This window comes from Micromys minutus (genome assembly GCF_963924665.1).
Source record: "Micromys minutus genome assembly, chromosome: 1".
NCBI lineage: Eukaryota > Metazoa > Chordata > Mammalia > Rodentia > Muridae > Micromys > Micromys minutus.
Genome location: NC_137969.1, coordinates 200,728,926 through 200,740,027, shown reverse-complemented (window position 1 = coordinate 200,740,027; position 11,102 = coordinate 200,728,926). Strand labels below are relative to the sequence as shown.

Genomic DNA, 11,102 nt, shown 5'->3' with positions numbered 1-11,102 from the left:
CACAATTCCACTGCTATCAAACTAGAGCCATAAAAGCCAGCTCAGCTCCTTTGCTGGGCTCCCAGGGGAAGAGTGGTTTTCACCGTCTCTAAAGGTGGTGAAATTCTCTTTGATATTAATATTTACTGTAGATGAGAAGTCATGCATAGTTGTATAAAATACAATTTTTATTATTCAATTGTTTTACTGATTACAAAACTAATTCCAAATGTATTAGCTGGGCTTGTATTGTCATCCTTTACTTGGAAGATAAAGGAGAGAGGACTTTGAATTCAGGGCCACTCTGTGCTATATAAGTAAGACCCTGTTCTAAAAACCACATATATTAGATGAAATACATTAAATGTAATACATTTAAAATACTATATATCCTTTATCCTTATTTTCTACAAATAAAAGCTACAAATGGTGTTTTATTGTATCCTGGAACTTATAAAACCATTAATATTATGTAGGAAACACCCTCTGTAAGTTTTCTTTCTAGAATGTTAGTGAGGAGTATCTGAGAAAATACAGGGACCACTGAAAATAGTCATGGCTCTGGAGGCCGGCCATAACTGTGCGCACTAAGATTACGACTCCTGCCAAGAGATTTTGAAGCCTGTTCACAGAGGTGAGTCTTCTTTTAAGTCGGGGTGTTCCCTATGATGGTGCTACCTCTTCACCAAAGATCTTTAGGGCAAATGAAATTGGGGTTCGTGGAGATTTCAAGTCCCAACGTGAAGGAGCCTGTGTCTCTAAATGACTAAACTCCTGTCTCTTCCCGACACCTGACTAAAGTTCTATCATACATTAACCGCTGCTCTGCACCCTGGCTCTACACTTCCCTATGTTCAGCAGCTCTAGACGCCCACAAATATGTTTTGCTATAAATTACTGGCACCGTTTCTGTTGATATTCGGCATAATCAAACATTTGTAAGCATGCTGTCTTTCCAATCTGCTCAGCTGATGCACTTTACCTGATCTTTCATTAAAGTAATCAAAACACTTGCTGTGTCGCATCTAATGAATGTTGCATGGATGATTAAGTGCTTTCATTCATATTGCAAGTTTGATTTAATGTAATCTGCCTTTCAGACAGCCATTAGCCCAGCTCCTATGTGAATTCGATTAATTGGCTGAATTCTTCCAGATGTCCATTAAGCATTACAGGAATTTGTGGAAACAGCAGGGACTGTCTAGCACAGGACCAAACAATGAAATGTTATATTGCTGCCATGACTTACCAAAAGCTGGATTCATTTTCATTAATAAAACATCTGTACTCCTGCGCAGCTATGCATTGAGATGCATTTATTTTATATGTTTATTTCTCTTATGACTGTAAAAAGATAGTTAAACAGAAGCACATTTGCTGATATGTAGACTCAAGGTTAGGCAAGTTCTCACTGACCAACCAGTTCAGGTTTTCAAGGTTACAGTAGTTCCTAGACAGAAAGAAAGAAACTAACGGACACCTGTTTGAAGCACTCTTTAAAAACACACGGGATTGCTTTAAGTGGTATTACAGATGTGCTCTGAAAATATGATTCCTGTCACCTCCACGCCCGGCGAATCTTTAAGAGAAAGGGGCAGATGCGGCCCTTCCTCCCTCTGCCTTTAAAGAGTTGTTGATTAGCAGCCCGCTGGAAGGGATGATGAGTCAGCATTCACACACAATACCACACACCAAAGTCATAGGGCACCAAGAGGGACTGATGAGAGAGAGCCTGAAGGCCTCCTCACCCCAAGAGCAAGTGGGCAGGCAGAGACCCAGGGTGCTCAGTAGGCATGGTCGGAGATGAAGAGAGATTCACTGGCTGCCGCTCCTGACTCTTCAAGGGTGTACTTTCCTTGACAAGCGAGGCTATTGGCCTGGGCTCGCTTGATGTACTCCTCCTGGGCTGCCCTCAGATTCTCCTTCTTCCCACCCCAGGCCTTCAGAGCAGAGGCCTGCAGGGCTCGGCTATAGGAGGAAGTCAAGGCCCACGGCTTCAGCAGGGGACACTTGTTGATGCCATTGAGATTAATGGTTGCCTCTTCCTCACTCTGCCCTCCAGACAGGAAAGTGACACCAGGGACAGCAGGGGGCGCTGTGCGACGAAGTGCTGTGACAGTTGCCATGGCAATCTCTTCACTGGAAAATTTCTGGGTGCAAGTATGGCCTGGGGTGACCATGTTGGGCTTCAGCAAGGTTCCTTCCAGGTAGACATGGTGGTCACTCAGAGCCTTGTAGACAGCAGCCAGTACCTTCTCAGTGACATACTGACAGCGCTTCAAGTCATGGTCCCCATCTGGGAGGATTTCTGGCTCCACAATGGGGACAATGCCATTCTGCTGGTAGATGCTGGCGTAACGAGCCAGAACATTGGCATTCTCCATAATGGCCAGGGCTGAGGGGGTGTGTTTCCCAATCTTCAACACACAACGCCATTTGGCAAAATCGGCTCCATCCTGCTTGTACTGAGCACAACGTCCAGACAGATCATCCAGCCCTTGAGTGGTGGTCTCGCCGTCAGTTCCTGCCAGGGGCACCACGCCCTTGTCCACCTTAATGCCCACAACACCACCCTTGGACCTGATAATTTGGGGGAAGGATGTCCATCATCTGTCTTCGGGTACAGGGTCTCGTGGAAAAGGATCACACCCCCAATGCAGGAATTCACACGGTTGTCAGCAGTCAGCAGCAGCCCACGGTAGAAACGCCTGTTCTCTTCGGTGCTCTCGGTGCCAATGGATTGCAGCCATTTGGCGATGCTTCCAGTGGAGTCTCGTCTGCCTCCAGAATGTCCTTGCCCGGAGCCACGATTCAATTCGGTGAGCGATGTCAGACAGCTCCTTCTTCTGCTCCGGGGTCAGCGCTGGGAATGGGTAGGGCGTGGTGCCGGTGGTAGCGCGGTTGGCCCAGGAGGTGGTGGATTGGCTGAGGGATGTAGTGGGTGGGCAAAAGGGCTGTGGAGCGAATGCTGCTAGCGTTACCAGAACCTGTTTCTGTGGCGTGTTCCGAGAGAACACAACCTATTCAGCTGGCGGGGTTCGGGGGTCGATGTGTCTCTGGAACTCTGTAGATCAGGCTAGTCTCCTAAGATCCACCTCCCTCTGACGCTCGAGTACTGAAGGTGTGCGCCACCACGCTCAGCTCAGAAGTTTATATTCATAACTGAATAGTCATCTGAAATTAAGAGAATAACATAAAATTGCTTTTTGTATTTCTTTTTACAAGGATCTATAATTCATTTTACTAATTGAAACTAAAAATCATGGTCTGGAGAGAGTTCAGCAGTTGAGAGCACTTACTAATGTTGCAGAGAATCCAAGTTTGATTCCCGGCACCCGTACGAGGTGGCTCACAAGTTTCTGTAACCAGCTCCAGGACATACAGTGCCCTCTTCTGGCTGCCTTGCACACTGCACACATGGTATGCATATGCACAGTCATACTCATGAAGTAAAAATAAGCCTCTTTTTTAAGCTAAAAATCCTTTCAATTAACTTTATGAAATGTTTTCATAATTAAATACACTCTCGCTGTAAAGATAGTATAGAATTTTAAGAAGAAAATAACTTTGTATCCCTTCATTTTAAAAACGTTTATTGCCCATTTCTGTGCCAGGCACTGAACTGGGCACTTGACGAGCATCACTTCTTAATCCTCAGAACATTCCAGGGAGATTCGAGACTACTGGGGTTCAAATTGCAACTAGAAGGCCGGCCTAATCATGCAGGGTCCCGTCCCCTGGGCCATGAGTGAGCTGAAGGACTGCCCATTGCAGTTTCATGACTTCAAGTCTGTGGACCACATGAAAGTCTGTCCCCAGTACCCGGCAGTGCTGGCCCGCTCTGAGGACGATGGCATTGGTACTGAGGAGCTGGACACTGTGCAGCTGGAGCTGGAGACCCTGCTGTCCTCTGAAAGCAGGCGACTGCGTGTGCTGGAAGCTGAAACCCAGATCCTCACTGACTGGCAGGATAAGAAAGGTGACAGGCGATTCCTGAGGCTCGGTCGAGAACATGAGCTTGGTGCTCCCCCCAAACATGGGAAGCCCAAGAAGCAGAAACTGGAAGGGAAGACAGGACATGGGCCAGGCCCTGGCCCAGGATGACCCAAATCCAAAAACGTTCAACCCAAGATCCAGGAATATGAATTTACTGATGACCCAATTGATGTGCCTTGGATCCCCAAGAATGATGCTCCTAACAGGTTCTGGGCCTCTGTGGAGCCCTATTGTGCCGACATCACCAGTGAGGATGTACTAACACTAGAGGAGCTCCTGACGCCCCCGGAAGATGAAGCTGAACATTATAAGATTCCCCCACTAGGGAAACACTACTCCCAACGCTGGGCCCAGGAGGATCTGCTAGAGGAGCAGAGGACGGCGCTCGAGCAGCAGCTGTGGCTGACAAGAAGAAAGGCCTCATAGGACCGCTGACGGAACTGGATACAAAAGATGTGGATGCCCTGCTGAAGAAATCTGAGGCCCAGAATGAACAGCCAGAAGATGGATGTCCCTTTGGTGCCCTGACACAGCGCCTGCTGCAGGCCCTAGTGGAGGAAAATATTATTTCCCCTATGGAAGACTCTCCTATTCCTGACATGTCTGGGAAAGTCAGGGGCCGATGGAGCAAGCACCTCGCCCCGCAATCAGAACAAGCCTCTCAGTGTGCCACATACCAAGTCCCTGGAGAGCCGCATCAAGGAGGAGCTGATTGCCCAGGGCCTGCTGGAGTCTGAGGACCGGCCTGCTGAGGACTCAGAGGATGAGGTCCTTGCTGAGCTGCGCAAACGGCAGGCTGGGCTGAAGGCACTCAGTGCACACAACCGCACCAAGAAGCATGACCTGCTGAGGTTGGCGAAGGAAGAGGTGAGCCGGCAGGAGCTACCGCAGCGAGTCCGCATGGCAGACAGTGAGGTCATGGATGCCTTCCGCAAGATCATGGCTGCCGGGCAGAAGAAGCGCACCCCCACCAAGAAGGAAAAGGACCAGGCCTGGAAGACCCTGAAGGAGCGGGAAAGCATCCTGAAGCTCCTAGACGGGTAGCCTTACCGCTGCTGGCCATCTCGCTGGCCTGGCAGAAGTCTACTTCCTTTGAAGCCTTGGCCAGAGGCTGCCAGTCAGATGACAACAGTCTCAGGGCTGCAACCCTCTCAGGCCACTCAGCTGAGCTTTGTGCAGCCAGTATGCAAGGCCTTACTGCGCTTGCCTGGACCTAACATCCGCCGGATGCCCCGGATGAGCAGGCTTGTTCTTCATCCCCTTTCCCTGTTACCATCTCCACACCTCTCTCCCTCGAGGACTTCCTCCTTGAGGTTTTGTAAGGTACAAACTTAATAAAGTAAAAATAAATAAATAAATAAAAACGTTTATTACAGTATGTGTGTAAATTGAAAGACAACTTGAAAGAGTTCTTTTTCCATCCAGTGGGTGCCAAGGACTAAACTCAGGATCATCAGGTTTGGAAGCAAGAGCTGACGTAATCACAACTTCATTGGAGCATTGTTCCTGTCTTTAGAAGAAGGCATCAGATCCCATTATAGATGGCTGTGAGCTATCATGTGGTTGCTGGGATTTGAACTCGGGACCACTGGAAGAGCAGTCAGTGCCATCTCTCCAGCCCTTCATTGAAGATTTTTCAAGGTAACTCCCTGTTGCCTACTAGTTTATCCTGGGTAGAGGACATTACGATGACAAGAACATGGCATCTTCCAAGGCTGACCACCAGTCACCATGCCCTAGAAAGAGACTGTGCCAGCGAGCTTTCTGTGATGGGCATTAAATCTGCAGACGCACAATGAGGTTTGCTTGCCAATTTTTAGGACACAGGATTTCTACCAAGAGAGATTCTTGTTGCTTGCTAGTCTTCTTGTTGGTCTTGCTACCAAAATGACGCCTTAAAAATAACCAAACATACCATTTTTTAGTCATTCAGGAAGAATCCACCGAACATCTTCTCTGGGCACAGAGGACAGAGTCCCCAGACCCACAAGACAAAGCACACATATTGCGTTCATAATGCCACTTAAAGTCCCAGGACAGCACAGAAGTGGGGTTGCCTCTCTCCAGTCCCCTCAAAATTCACAGGACAGTGAGCAGTCTGAGTTGCAACTTGGAAGGTGAGGAGGAGGGAAGCGGTACCCATAGGGGAAGGGAGGGGCAGGTTCGTCTCAGACACCGAGGAGAGGCAGCTTCACAGCCCATCACCAGTGTCTTCCTGTCACAGGCCGCCTTGAGTCTTGGGCCTTCCGATCTGTTCAGTCTTCTATTGCTCCCCTGTTAGGGGCGTGGCTTGTGTGGATTCTTGAGTTAGAGAGCCAGAACGAGGTGGTAAGCTCAGTTCTGCCCTTCCTTCCTGACCTCCTCCTTCTGATTGGCTCGGCCTGCTCTTGGCACGTCCTTGAAACTGGTTTTCCCTGAGAGAAGCCACTAGTTATGGAAGTCTTCCAGAGACAAGGTGTAACTGTCTAATGCAGAGTTCAGTACGTCTAAATCACCCTCAGCCACCTGTAACAACGGTGACGATTCACTCTGACACTGCCTGAGTTCAGTAAACAGGAACTCAGTGGAAATGCCCAGGCCACTAATGGCGCCCAATGCACAGAAAGAAAAATGCTCAAGAAATGTGTGAGTGGAGCTGAGATGACTCAGCTCGTAAAGTGTCAGTCACACAATCGTGAGAACCTGAGTTTGGAACTCCAGCACCTACCTCAAAGGCCAGGTTTGTCAGTGTGCTCCTTTAACTCCAGAATTGGGGAAGCAGGTGCAGGAAAACCCCTGAAGTTCATTGGCTGGACAGCCTTGCTGAACTGTTAAGTTTCATGTTCAGAGAGAGACTGTCTCAAAAACTACAGGGTGGAGAGAAAGGAAAGGCATCTAATGTTGACCTATGGCCTACACATGCACACACAGCCAACGCACACACATAGGGGTGCATGCACACACACACACATACACACACACACACTGATAATGTTACAGACATACAGAGACTAAGTATATTAGCATTCTCTAAAAGAACAGAATTGATATGATAGAGTGTGTGTGTGTGTGTGTGTGTGTGTGTGTGAGTGAGAGAGAGAGAGAGAGAGAGAGAGAGAGAGAGAGAGAGATTAGATTGAATTCCATTCTGTGGTCCAGGTCGTTCACACAAGAGGCTAAGAATCTAGTAGTCCAGGAAACGGTATGTCTCAGCAGGTCTCCCTCTGGTGCTGAGGGTGGAGATTCCTGGTCCTCAGTCTACAAGAAGCTGATTCTATCAGTTCTGTAGCAGTGGGATAGATGAACTTGCCAGCAAGACTGAGGATCAACAACGGCAAAGAGCAAAAGCTTCTTTCTTCTATGTCCCTTTATCTGACCTGCCACCAGAAAGTGCTCTACACATTTAGGGTTCTCCCTGCTTCAAATGATCGGATCAAGAAAACTCCTCACAGGACTGCCCAATGGTTTCTGCAATTGCAGGCAAGCTGAGGACCAAGATTAGCCACCACACAAAGATAGGCATGTTTTTAGAAGATTTATTCTTCTCACTTTAATAGTGTTCAGGTGCTTCCTGAACTATCTACATACAGAATATTGTTCAGAGCTAAATATTTTCATGAATGAATATACATTTCCTGACATTAGGGACTTGATTTATTTATCGATGTATCCTAAGGGCTGGAAATGCTGCTAAATACAACAGATCCAGACATTGTAGCGTGGCCTGAGATCTCAGAAATCAGGAGGCTGATGCGAAAAGATCAGGAGTCCTTGGCCAGCCAGGGACAATGAATTAGAGGCAGGTGCAGTTCAAGACAGGGTTTAACTTTATAGCCCTAAAGCCCTAACTGTCCTGGAACTGTCTCTGTAGACAAGGTTAGCCTCAGAGGTCTACCTGCCTCTGCCTCCCAAGTGCTAAGATAAAAGGCTTCTGCCCCTGCCAACTGGCTGACATTGAATTTTTTTTTAATGTAGTCAATCAAATATTTTGTGTTTGTTGAAATTTCTTTTTTATTAATTATATTATTTATTTACAATTCAAATGTCCCCTTTCTGGTCCCTCCTCTGTGTTGGAGTTTTTGGTGGTCTGGCTTTTTTAACTGGGAGCCTAATTTTGCTGTCAGAGCTGGCCTCGAACTCCTGGGCTCAAATGATGCTGAGCAGCTCAGACAAGCTCAGTGCGCCACACAGCCTGATGTATGACATGACCTCTGTTTCAGATTTATTCTCAGAGGAAAACCTTAATTTCCAAGCCATGGGCAACCGTAGTATTGCTTCCCTTGGATTCACCACAAGAAGCAAACTCGGTCACTATTTCATTACAATTTGGGTGTTTCTTTGTTAGAGATTGTTTTTATGTTTAGGATCAGCCTCTGACAAGTAAATGTCTGGTGAGTTCCCAACAAAAGAATAAGATCTGTCTGCTGAATCAAGAACAAACTGGAAGAGAAATGGGGTGGCAGACACCACTTTTTGTAGAGTTTGTGATGGCAACGACATCCAATGCTTTGTCGTTTGTAAGCAAATGTGGCCAGAAACTCCTGCATCCCCAAGGAACAGGCTCTTTAGCTTCTGTAGAAAAAAAAAACGTTCCAAAGTTTCCTGAAACTTGTACTAATTAAAAACGAAATACGGCCAGCAAAGCCCTGGTCATTTCTAATTTACAATATTGCTTTGCTTCCAAGGTAAATGTGGACAAGTCGCAACTTCTTTTGATGCCTGAGGGACTGAAAAAAATTAAATCAGCAGGATTGGCTATTGATGTTTTCTAGCAAATGTTTTGAAATCTCTCCCTTTCATCCATCTTGTAGGAAAACAGGATTGCTTTCTGAGCCTTCAAAGATATTAATTCCTTTAATAAATCCTTACTCGGGCGTTGAGAACTTCCAAGGGTTAGGTTTCTGTAGCAATCCCTCCATCAGGGGTGAATGTTGCCCGCAGGCAGGTTCCCAATTTTTTTCCAAGTATCATCACTCTTGGTCTGAAACTGGGGTGAACCAGCATTATAAGAGATTAAGCACACCTTCTGTCCAGTCTTCTTAGGTTTTCTTATTATATTATATTCCTTGCAAAGCAAATTTCGAGACAGTCTGTTTACCTTTCTGGCAATCAGCTCTTAAAGAGAGAACACAGAGACACAGAGACGCAGAGACGCCTGCAGCCATGAGCCCACCTCTGCTCCTTGACCCCAGCTCTAGCCGGAGCCAAGACCGTGGAAGGGGCGGGGCTGAGGCTGGGAGGAGTTAGTGAAAGAGCTAAATAGATGTTATCAAAACACATTGTATACATGTATGCAATTCTCAAAGAGTTAACGTAAATACCAAAATTTTAAAAACAAACAATGGAAAGTGAGAGATTCCCAAAATACACTGGATATGCATCAATAAAAAGTACAGGAAACTGAAACAAGAAAGTTCGGCCATGGTGGGGGGGGGGGGGCGGGTGAGTGTGCGCATGCTCGCACACGTGCCTGATGGGAAGGGAGGGTAACTGGGTGGTGGAGATTCTACAATTCTTCTCCAATAGGCTTTATGTAAGGCTCATATAAAGATAGTAGAAATATAAGAGGGTGCCATCTCACTCTTGAGGACAGCATTATGTCAGTGTTTCTCACCGAAAGGGAACATGGAGGACGTTAGTCTAACATGTCCTACGGCATCTGCTATGAATTCCTGTTTCCTGAGTAAATATGTCTCTGCCGGAGGGGTAGACACCATTTCTCTTTTTGTCCTCGCCATTAAAAAGAGAAAAAAGAGGGAAACACAGACTGTCTTTGTGGGAAAGAACGATGCTTGGTGACCTGTCACCAAATTGATATGGCTTTCCTGAACACCAAAAAGGGGGTGTCCATGCGGAGAGAAGATGGAGCAATGAGCAGTTCCGGGGTCAGTGTTAGAAGTATTCTGAGAGACAGGTAGAAAGCCTGCAACCCACTGGGGTTCCAATCTCTCTTCCATGGTGACTCTTTAGCTTTCCTTCCTTATGATTTAGACTGATATGTCCACAAATCAATGTGCTAAGCAAATTAACCCTACAAAAATAATCAATATTGTCATGTTACTAACGACTGCTGAATTACGTATATAGGGACCTATTTTACTATGCCAGTTTCTTCTTTTAAGATACAATGACGCCAATTTCAAATCGAGGCTGTGACTAAAGCAGACTGCTTGCCTAGCATTCACAAAGCTCCGGATGCGATCCCCGTTCTGTGAAGGAAGAGAGGGCGATCGCCTGTGTGGAAATCAGAGGACAACCTTCAGACTGCAGCTCCCTGCTCTCACCTTGTGGAAGCAGGCTGTGCTCCATTCTCCAGACGAGCTAACCACTGAGTGACCCTCCTGCTGTTCCTTCCTATCTCACCCGGAAGTACTGAGGTCACAGATGCACATCTGCTCCTCATCTGACTTCTACATAGGTTCCGGGATCAAACTCAAGACATGAGTCCTGTGCAGCTAGAATGTCTAAGCCATCCTCTTGGGTTTTTAAAATGCTTGATATATCTCCCTGCCCCCCTTTGAGACACAGTCTCACTGTGTCCCTTTGTCTGGCCTGGAACTCTCTGTGTAGACCAGGAGAGTCTCGCATGTATGCACAAAGCATGGCATTACATACCAACTCATGACAGTCGGGTTTTCTCCTTCCACTAGCAGGAAGTGAACACTGGCCATCAGTCCTGGCAGTAAACGGCTTTACCCACTGAACCATCTCACGAGCCTAGGAGCCCAGGATTTTATAAGTTCTACAAGTAAATTTTAATTTCATTATCAAGAACAATTCTTGCTCTAATGAAACCCATAATAATTGAGGCAAACTCCTAGTTTCATGCATTTTTTTCCCACTGTTTGGCCTGAGAGTTTGTAATTTCCCAAGTGTGGAGAGAATTCAAAACATCCTAAAACAAACAAACAAACAAACAAACAAATCCTCCATAGATGAGTCTAACATGCAGCCAAGGGACAGAACCCCTGCCTTGGGAATATAAACAGAATCTGTGACATCATGGGGACAGCCTGTCTCTAATAGTAGACATGAGCTAGGAGCAGTAAGGTCTCTCAGACTGCTCCACAAACAGGAAGTCACTGCAGAAGTGAAAAATATTTTACAAACCAAAATTTCAGTCCACTAAGAGCCTGTGACCCTTCTGG

General features: G+C 46.6%; 2 pseudogenes across 2 annotated transcripts; one reads left to right on the top strand and one right to left on the bottom strand.

Moving 5' to 3' along the window:
* Positions 1-1,763: 1,763 nt before the first annotated feature.
* On the bottom strand, positions 1,764-3,359 carry LOC308417224 (fructose-bisphosphate aldolase A-like; annotated as a pseudogene). The gene is made up of 2 exons: positions 3,279-3,359; positions 1,764-2,972 (listed from the first exon to the last, which is right to left on the bottom strand). The product of its transcript is annotated as a fructose-bisphosphate aldolase A-like (transcript).
* Positions 3,360-3,699: 340 nt separating this feature from the next.
* LOC308415489 (transcriptional adapter 3-like) lies at positions 3,700-5,019 on the top strand (annotated as a pseudogene). Its single transcript has one exon. The product of its transcript is annotated as a transcriptional adapter 3-like (transcript).
* The last annotated feature ends 6,083 nt before the right edge of the window (positions 5,020-11,102 follow it).